This window comes from Accipiter gentilis, chromosome 11 (genome assembly GCF_929443795.1).
Source record: "Accipiter gentilis chromosome 11, bAccGen1.1, whole genome shotgun sequence".
Taxonomy (NCBI): domain Eukaryota; kingdom Metazoa; phylum Chordata; class Aves; order Accipitriformes; family Accipitridae; genus Astur; species Astur gentilis.
In genome coordinates, this window is record NC_064890.1 from 366,636 (window position 1) to 375,668 (window position 9,033).

The window sequence follows — 9,033 nt, forward strand, 5'->3', positions numbered from 1 at the left end:
CACATGCCAGCTGGAGTCTCCTGACAGGCTCTCTCCAGTCCTGTTCCTCACATTATTTTCCATAGGCCATGTCTGCTGCTTTCCATCTGCATGCTTAGGCTGCAGGCTGGGTGCCAGGGGATGGCAGAGATGGTCTGTGTGGTGGAGGATGGGAATGTGAGACACCAGGAGTCATGGGGGTGGCTGGCTCAGCTTGTGCAGGAAGGAAGTGCTGGCCAAGTGTGCTGTGAGGAACTGTCGGAGGATCACAAGGTGGTTGAGGTTGGAAGGGACCTCTGGAGGTCCAATCCCCTGCTCAAGCAGGGTCAGCTACAGCAGGTTGCCCAGGACCACAACCAGTCAGATTTCAAATATCTCCAAGGATGGAGACTCCACAACCTCTCTGTGCAACCTGTTCCAGTGCTCAGTCACCCTCACAGTAACAAAAGTGTTTTCTTGTGTTCGGGTGGCATTTCATGTTTTTTAATTTGTGCCCATTGCCTCTTGTTCTGTCACTGGACACCACTGAGAAGAATCTGGCTCCCTCTTCATTCCCTCCCATCAGATACTGATACACACTGATGACATCCCCCCCCCCCGAGCCTTCCCTTCTGTAGGCTCAGCAGTCCCAACTCTCTCAGCCTCTCTGCATATGAGGGATACTCCAGTCACTTAACCATCAGAATGGCCCTTTGGTGGACTCTCTAGTGTGTCCATGTCTTCCTTGTACAAGGGAGCCCAGAACTGGACAAATAACTCCAGATGTGGTCTCACCAGTGCTGAATAGAGAGGAAGGATCACTTTCGTCCTGGCAACACCCCTGCCCAGGATACTGTTGGCTTTCTTTGCCACAAGGGCACATTGCTTGCGTACAGTGAGTTTGGTGTCAGCCAGAATCCCCAGGTCCTTCTTGGCAGAACTTGCCGAGGGTGGACTCAATCCCACTGCCCCTGTCACCGACAAAGATGTTAAACAGTGCTGGTCCCAATACTGACTCCTGAGGAACACCACTTATCACTGCTTTCCACTTGGACATGGAGCCGTTGACCTCAAAGAGTGTGACCATCCAGCCAATTCCTTCTCCACTGAGTGGTCCATCCATCAAATCCATGTCTCTCCAATTTAGAGACAAGGATGTAAAGCGGGACAGTGTCAAATGCTTTGTACAAGTCCCGGTAGATGATGTCTGTTGCTCTTCCCTTATCTAGCAATGCTGTAACCCCGTCGTAGAAGACCACCAAATTTGTCAGGCATGATTTGCCCTTAGTGAAGCTATGTTGGCTGTCACCCATCACCTCCTTATTTTCCATGTACCTTAGCATAGTTTCCAGGATGATCCTCTCCATGATCTTGCCAGGCACAGATGTGAGGCTTGCTAGTTCCCAGGGTCTTCCTTTCTTCCCTTTTTAAAAATGGGAAGTTATTAATGAAGATGTTGGAACAATATTGGCCCCAATATTGACCCCGGGGTACTCTACTAGTGACTGGCCTCCATCTGGACTTTGTACCACTGGTCACAACCCTCTGGACCCAGCCATTCAGCAAATTTTCAGCCCACCTCACTGTTCGCTTACCTAATCTATAGCTTATCTGCTTGCCTATGAGGATGTTCCAGGAGATAGTCTGAAAAGCATTACTAAAGTTGATGCAAACAACATCCGCTGCTCCCCCCGCCATCATCCACCAAGCCAGTCATCTTATCCTAGTAGGTTATCAGACTGGTTAAGCACAATTTCCTCTTCGTAAACCCATGCTGTCCCATCCTTCCCTGCCACCTGGCACCCATCTCTGCCATCTGCACCCATTTCATGGCTGAGTTTGTGCATAAGCTGTTTCAGGGGAGCTGGTACCTGTCACAGCTGAAAAGTGGGGTGCAGCTGGCTGTGGTTATCCCAGGCTGCAGAGCAATGTGGGGATGGCTATGGTAGGGTGAAGGGGTCTGCCACCATGTGCGTGTGGCATTCTTGTGGCTGTTCAAACCAAGCTCAGCTGCTGTCCTACAATCCCTCCTTACACTGTCCTGCCACCCTGCCTGCATCCGTGGAGCTCTGTGCTGCCAGTTGCTCCTTGGAATAAGCGGTCCCGTTGCCAGGCCATGGGGAAGATATGCTGCAGGCAGGCCTTTGAACACAAAGTGCAGGCACAGGCTGGGACTAGGGCTCTGGCAGAAATAATTTGTGACTGGTCTTTAAATAAAGCAAGTTGCATATCATGCAAGAAGATACTTTTCCTGCAAAGCAGACTAGGAGTGCCACTGAGTGAGTAGAAGCAGAGGGAGGAAGCAGACCACAGGATGATGCTGGCTGCTCACAGCACCAATGCTGTGCCATGGCCTGTCAGGAACAGAGCAGGATATTCTCAAAGTAATGTGGGAAATAATTGGTATTTTTCCCAAATGGGAGTCAAAAGTGCAGTTTTGTGCTGCAGGAGGCAATTGGGACCCTCTGGGCCAAGGGCTGAGGTTATGCCAGGTGGGTAATCCAGGCAGTGAGGAGGGGAGAGAACAGACTGAGGGGAGAGGAATGGGCTTGAGAAGCATGGCAGACTGAGAAGGCCTTGGATATAGCAGGCTGAACAACAGTGCATTCAGGCAAAGGTGTTACAGGGGAAGAAACTTCCTCCGTCATCCCAGCTTTTTTCCCTTGCTAACCACCCTCTCCAAAATCCACTGATGCCCCCCACCATCTGCAGCCAGCCCCCAAGCTGGCCAGGCCATGCAAGGCCCTCTCCTAGCCACTCTCCAGGCTTGATGGTGGGACTGGGGATGCTGCTTGATGCTGCTTGTTGCTCTGCCTGGAGTAGGAGGGTGAGCTATGCCCCCAGACAGTGCATCCTGCCATGGGTTTGGGGACATTTAAGGCCTCAAACAGCTCCAGGGCTGCAGTCAGGGGCATCCAGAAAGCCCTCTGCCTTGCTCCCTGGAGCAGGCTCCCAGAGAATAGGCTGTGGAAGCCCCTGTGTGCTTGGGGGTCAGGGCTGGGGCAGTTGATGCCTGGACCTGGGTGCTGAGGCAGTGGCCGTGCAGTGGGGGCAGAGCTTTTATGACTGTTGGAGTGCATTTGGGGTGCTGAGGATTGTGCAGGGGGGCACTGGGAGTGGGAAGGGCAGGGTGCTCTTATGGGCAGAGCAAGGTGGGGTGGCGAGAGAGGAAAACTTGCAGGGTGCCCTGGAACGCAGAAGTCCACCTGCCCTGTGCCATGCTGTGCCCCCAGGACTGGCGCAAGGGGAAGGCTCTGGTCCTGCACAGTCCCACAGCTGCCTGCAGAGCTCGGGCACTGCCGCTGAGGCCACCGCAGCTGGCTGCAGTGAGGCCAGCCATATGCCAGGAGATTGCTCTCTGCTTGTGTCCACCCTGTGCCAGAGCTACTCTTTTCTTCATTGTGCTAAGCTGCTCTTCCACACCCAGAGCTTGTCACTCCCCCACCTCTTGCAGCTGTGAGAGGCTGCTGTGAGATAACATTTCAGAAGATGGAGCAGACATGTCCATAGCAGAGAGACTTCAAACGGGCTGGGAAGCTTGTAGCAGCTCTGCACAAAGGAGATGGTGTGCAATCAATCTTCAGATCCCCCCACCCTGCACACTGCATATTTAATGGCTCTTTGGGTCTCAATGTTTAAATCTATCTAATGAGCATTTAACTGCTGCTCAATATTTAATGCCTCGGTGTTCAGTGTAATAACCCCATGTATCACAGTGAGTGCTGGTCCATCAACCTGGGCATGGGGAGAGGCATGCTGCGGGAGAGGATTTAGCAAAGGGCAAGGAATGCTGGGGGATCTGCTCCACGACACTTTTTGCATGGATGGCAGGTTATCTCTGCACTATGAGCTCTTTCTGCCTCTCTGATGTCTGACTCTTCTCAGCAGTACAGTAGACACTGGAGCTTGTCTGTGCTGGCTGGGAATGAGGGCCTGGCATTCTGCTGCTGGGCTTGCACTGGCAGGGTGGGGAGCGGCAGGCTGGGAGCAGCTCCAGGCAGCCTGTGACGCTCGCTGCACAGTGACACCCTGTCCTCAGCCCACGATGCTGTCCTGCACCGAGCACCTGCCCACAGCTGCTGAGCTGGTTTGCAACCCGTCAGTTGGCTTTCCTGACTAGGCAGGCCCACCGTGGCTGACACACCACAGAGGCTGCATCAAGACCTCTGGACTCTTGGACGTGGCTGCAGGGCCTGCCTCTGAGAACATGGCCCCATGCAAGAAGGGTCTGGGGTGTGAAAGACCCACATTTCTCATCTGCGCTCTGAACTGCAATGGGAACCAGCCCCGTGCATGCAAGTCTTTTTCTTCTGAGGTGCAAAGTCCCTCTTCCTCCATGGGCCTGAGCGACAAGCATCTGCTGCTGCCAAGCCCTGAGATTCTCTTTGTTCCCCTGTTGTTTCCTAGGCCTGCAGGAGTGGCCCAGTATACCCAATGCTGCAGTCTCAGAGCTTCCCAATGAGCAGAAGCAGAGGGGTGGGGATTCAATCTTGCCCAGCCATCCTGGACGAGTGAGGAATAGCTGCAACCACAGCAGAAGTCCTGCATCTCCCACGCTGGGCCATGCCCACGATATGGGCATGGTGTGGTGTGAGGGTGGCTGTGGTGGGGTGGTCTGCCCCTGTGCTGGGACTGGCGTGTGCTGTGGCATGGGGTCTGTGGGGCTTCAGGGCTGCTTTGCTGTGCTCAGCATGTGGGTACTAGCTGCAACGCAGATCAGTGGCTGTGGGGCTTGCTGCATGTGCAGTGGCTGCCGTCCCATGGTGGGCAGCACGTATCCCTTCGCCCTGATCAGTGTCCTGCAGAGGCAGATCTCTGGAGCCAGTGGCTGCAGCCTGATTTACCTGATCACCCTGTGAAAGACCGGGAGCCAGAAGAAGAAAGTGCCTGTTTATGTATTGTTTGGGAACAAGCAGGTACGAAAATGACAAGAGCAAGTGTGCAGCTGGAACGTGCTTCAGAGCGCCATCCTGTGCAACTTGGTCCTGTGAGGCTCCCTGGGGCACAGTCCATGGAGTGCTCAACAGCCTAGCTTCCATGTCCAAGGCACTCCCTTCACTCAGCACTGGACCCATGCCAACCTCTGTGGTGACTGAGACCCACTGGCCAGGAGCTGGGTGACAGGATCACTGTGTGTGGCTCGTGCCCTTGTGCCTGCTGTGGGGGTGGTCCTCCATGCAGTGCAGCAGTGTGTGACTTTTCCAGGGTCTGGTTTTCTCCTCATGTTCCTGCTCTTCCGTGGACATTACTGCAAAGGCAGTTTATAATGTGCCTGTACCTGGAGCAGGCAGTGATGTAGTGTGGAGTGACCTCAGCTCCCAGAGGAATGGGTACAACTGCCCTGGGGGAGCCTTGCCTATAAGCTTTACTGCTGAACAGATGCAACCTTGGTGCCAAAGGTGAAGTATGTTGGCAAGAGTCATCACAAGCAGGGTTTTGGCCCATGTAAGACATTGTATGTGAGACAAAGATGAGACCTTGAAGTTACTAGAGTAGTTCCTGAGGAACCAGTTCATGGGAATGGATGGGGACAAGGAAGCTTGGTGTGAGCTGCCTGTGGTAGTGCATGCTTTTTGAGTATCATAATATTGTCACTGTGTCATGATGCCAGGGTTGGGCTGGTGTGAGTGCACAGTGTGCAATCATGGTGCCTTGGGCTCAGCGTCCTGCTCCGTCTGTGAGTGCTGTGCATTAGGATTGTGTTCCCAATTGTTTTGTGGGTTTGTCCTGTGTACAGGACAGTCCCGTGGCACAGCGGTGTGCTGACTGGCTGCTCTGCCTGGTGGTGCCATGGGTCTGCCTATGTCTTACTGGAAGTAGGTGCCACGTAGAGCTTTAGTTGTGGCAGAGACTGGGGGAGGCATGATTGCCCAGCGTTGTTGGGTTAGGAAGCTGGGCAGGCAGGCTTGGCAGCATGCCCCATTTGCGTCTCCTTTGTACTCAGTATCCATTTGAGCATGCCAGAATGTGCCTACACCAGAGATGGTGAGGAGGGGAACACTGTGCCCAGATGCAATCTGATGTATGTACAGGAGACACTGGTGCGCACTCTGTCCCTGGAGCTCAGGCCAAGCAGATCTTGGGCAGTTGCATCATGTTCAGCAATGCTGTGGCACGTTGCCCCTTTTCTGCAGTCTCTGTTTCTTGGGGAAACTGAGCACCTCCCTTGCACACATTCTCTCCATGGCTGTTACCCTGAGGCAGACAGCTGTGGCCCCTGACCCGCAGCTCAGAAGAGCTTTGGTTCCTGGGGCACTTCATGCCTTGCACTTATGACTGCAGCAGCTCCATCCTCCCTGCACAGGCCTACAGAGGTAAGGCAGTGCCTTTGCGCCAGCAGGGTCTGGGGCAACTGCTCATCTTCTGGCATGAGCCATGCCTGCTCCCCAGCTGCCTGCCTTGTGCCCTGCTGCCCCTCGGCAGCGCACCCCAGCAGGCAGGGTCCTCTGGCCTCCAGGGAGGGATGCTGAGGATCCTGCCTCTCATGTCCACAGCACTGGTGTGCCCAGGTATGCCACTTCCCAAGTGCTCGCATGGGTGAGATGCAGCCCTTGCCCCGCTCCAGGCAGTTGCCTCCAAGCATGTCCCGAGCACCCACCACGTGCTCCTCCCTTGACTGTAGGAAAACTGCTGTCTCTGGTGTGGTCTGCAGAGGGTCACTCTCTGCTGGCTCAGAAGGGCTCCTCTGTGTCCAGGAAAGGTGCCTGCCCTGCTCTGGGGGCCACAGAGCTGCAGAGCCATGCCCTGAACTGAGCACTAGCATGCTGAGCAAACCCTGCTGTGGTCTCATAGCAGCCTGCTGTGTTAATATGTCCCTGTGAAATCACCCTCTGCAGCCAAACTGTGCTCGGCCTCCCCTGATTTATCTCCCTGCCCGCCCCACTCACCTACCCTTTCCAAAATTACCATCTCTATCCCTGTCCCCAGCCCAAGAGCCATTCCCAGTCTTGTCACCATCCCCACCTCAGCACCATCCCTGTCCCTGTCTTGATCATGGTTCCCATCTCTGTCACCAGCACGGTCCCACACCTATCGCCACCCCTGTCCCACTCTGTCTCCATGCCAGCAGCTCCCTTCCCACCTGCTGGCTACTCCTGCAGATTGCTGCAACTGACTTGCAGGGTTTTTGAGGGAGAGAGATACCTGATTAATCCCAGAGTGAGCTGTAATCACATGGCAATAACTGCACGACTCGTGCTTATCTGAATGTGTAATCACAGCAATGAATAATATTCAGGGCTTAGCACCTCACTAATTAGCACGCTGCTGGGAGGGGAGAGGCTGCTGTCAGCTTTATGCAGCAGGTCCCATCCCTCTCCCAGGCCATGCTCTGCTGTGGGGAGAGGCAATGACCCTTGTCCTGTCAGGACACAGTGGAGTTACCAACTGCCCCTGCTCCACGGACCCCACACATGCTGCCAGACAGCAGGTGTGTAGTCCCCGACCCACCACCCCAGCGGGGGCCCTCCTACCCCACAGCCCAGCTGCAGCTGGGAAATTGTCCCCGCATCATGCAGTGACTCCTGTTCCGCTTTGAGGTCCCCAGCTGTCTGTGCTTTGGGCAGCAGCCGTGCCCTGCTTGGCCCTGTGTGATGCAGGTGGGCACCCGAAGGTGACAGTCCTGGTCCCTTTGTTGGCAAAGCTGCTGGCTCACATGCAGCCCCTTGTCTAGCTGCTGGTCTCTTCCAGCCTGCACCAGCGAGGCAGAGTGTTTTGGTGCAGCACGGAAGTGACGAACTACAGTTATCCTGGCCAAAGCCAGTCCCTGCAGAAATATCTTCTGGTACCGTCAGTGCCAGGTGGCAGAGATGGTGCCTCCCCAGCCTCACTGCATTCAGTTTCATGGACCCAAAGGGAGCAGGAGGCCCTTCTGCCATGGCCAAGTGTGACAGAGCAAGGACCTGGGAGTGGAAATCTCTGCCACGATCTGTGCCTGTGCCATCCTATGTACTCCCTCCTGAGCGCCAAGACGGACAGGCTGAGTGCTGCCTGCCCAAAACCCTCGTGGGGTGCAGTGAACCACCACTGCCTGCATCTGTTAACCCTGCCATCTGAGGGGGCAGGGACCCCCACCACCTCAGCCTGTAGACCTCAGCACTCCTATCGTTCCCACAGACCTGCCATAAAGCGATGGCCTAGCTGCAGCCGGTCCGAAGCTGCTGCCTCTTCTCACCACTGGCAGGCAGTCCTCATGGTATGTCGTGGCACTGATGCACTCTCTGCTGGCCAGCCAGCTCTTCCCTTACCTGGCCCCAGCCACCACAGCCCTGAGGCTAATGGAACACACACCAGAGACATCAGCCAGTCGTTGCCAAGCAGAGCAAGACTTAACATGAACCAGTGACACACATACCAGAGTGAACAGTGAAAAGACACACTGTCCAAACAAGCAGTGTCCACAACTGCATGTAGCATGTGGTTAGCACTGCCTGTGTGTGTGCATGGCCCACGGTGAGTGCTGCCCGCAGTGAATGCTGCCTGCAGTGAGCACTGCCGGCGTGTGTGCATGGCCCGGATGAGCCCTCCCTGTGCGCGCATGCATATGGCCCTGCATGTCCTTGCTCTGCAGACAGTGCATCCGGCTCTCCAGCATCATGGTGGCTGGGGTTTGGGTCTGTGGAAGTGGCTGCTTTTTGTCACCCTCTGTGGTGAGCGCCTGTGGCAGTGGGGGCCCATGGCTCTAGCAGTGCCAGGGCATGAGGGCAGAGGGCTGTGCCATGACCAGGCTGGGGCAGGATGTCCTTGCAGGCAGGCAGGCAGAGAGGCAGCCTCTGGAAATGTGCAGTGTCACCAAATTAAGGGCTTAATTAGCAGGCGTGTTTCCCTCAAGGAGCTGTCGCCTCATTATCATAGAGAATGGTGATTAAGCAGCGGGAAAGGGCAGGTGCTGCCAGCAGAACCCCAGGGAGGAAGGCAGCAAGCGCTCATTCCTGTCGCAGGGCAGGGAGTGTGTCTGACACATCCAGGTCTGACACCGACCTCCTCTGCCAGCATCCTTGTCTCCCCACTCCATCCTGAGCCAGTCCTGCCCTGAACATCTTGCTCTACCCAGCTCCCTACAAGCTCCCCCTTCCA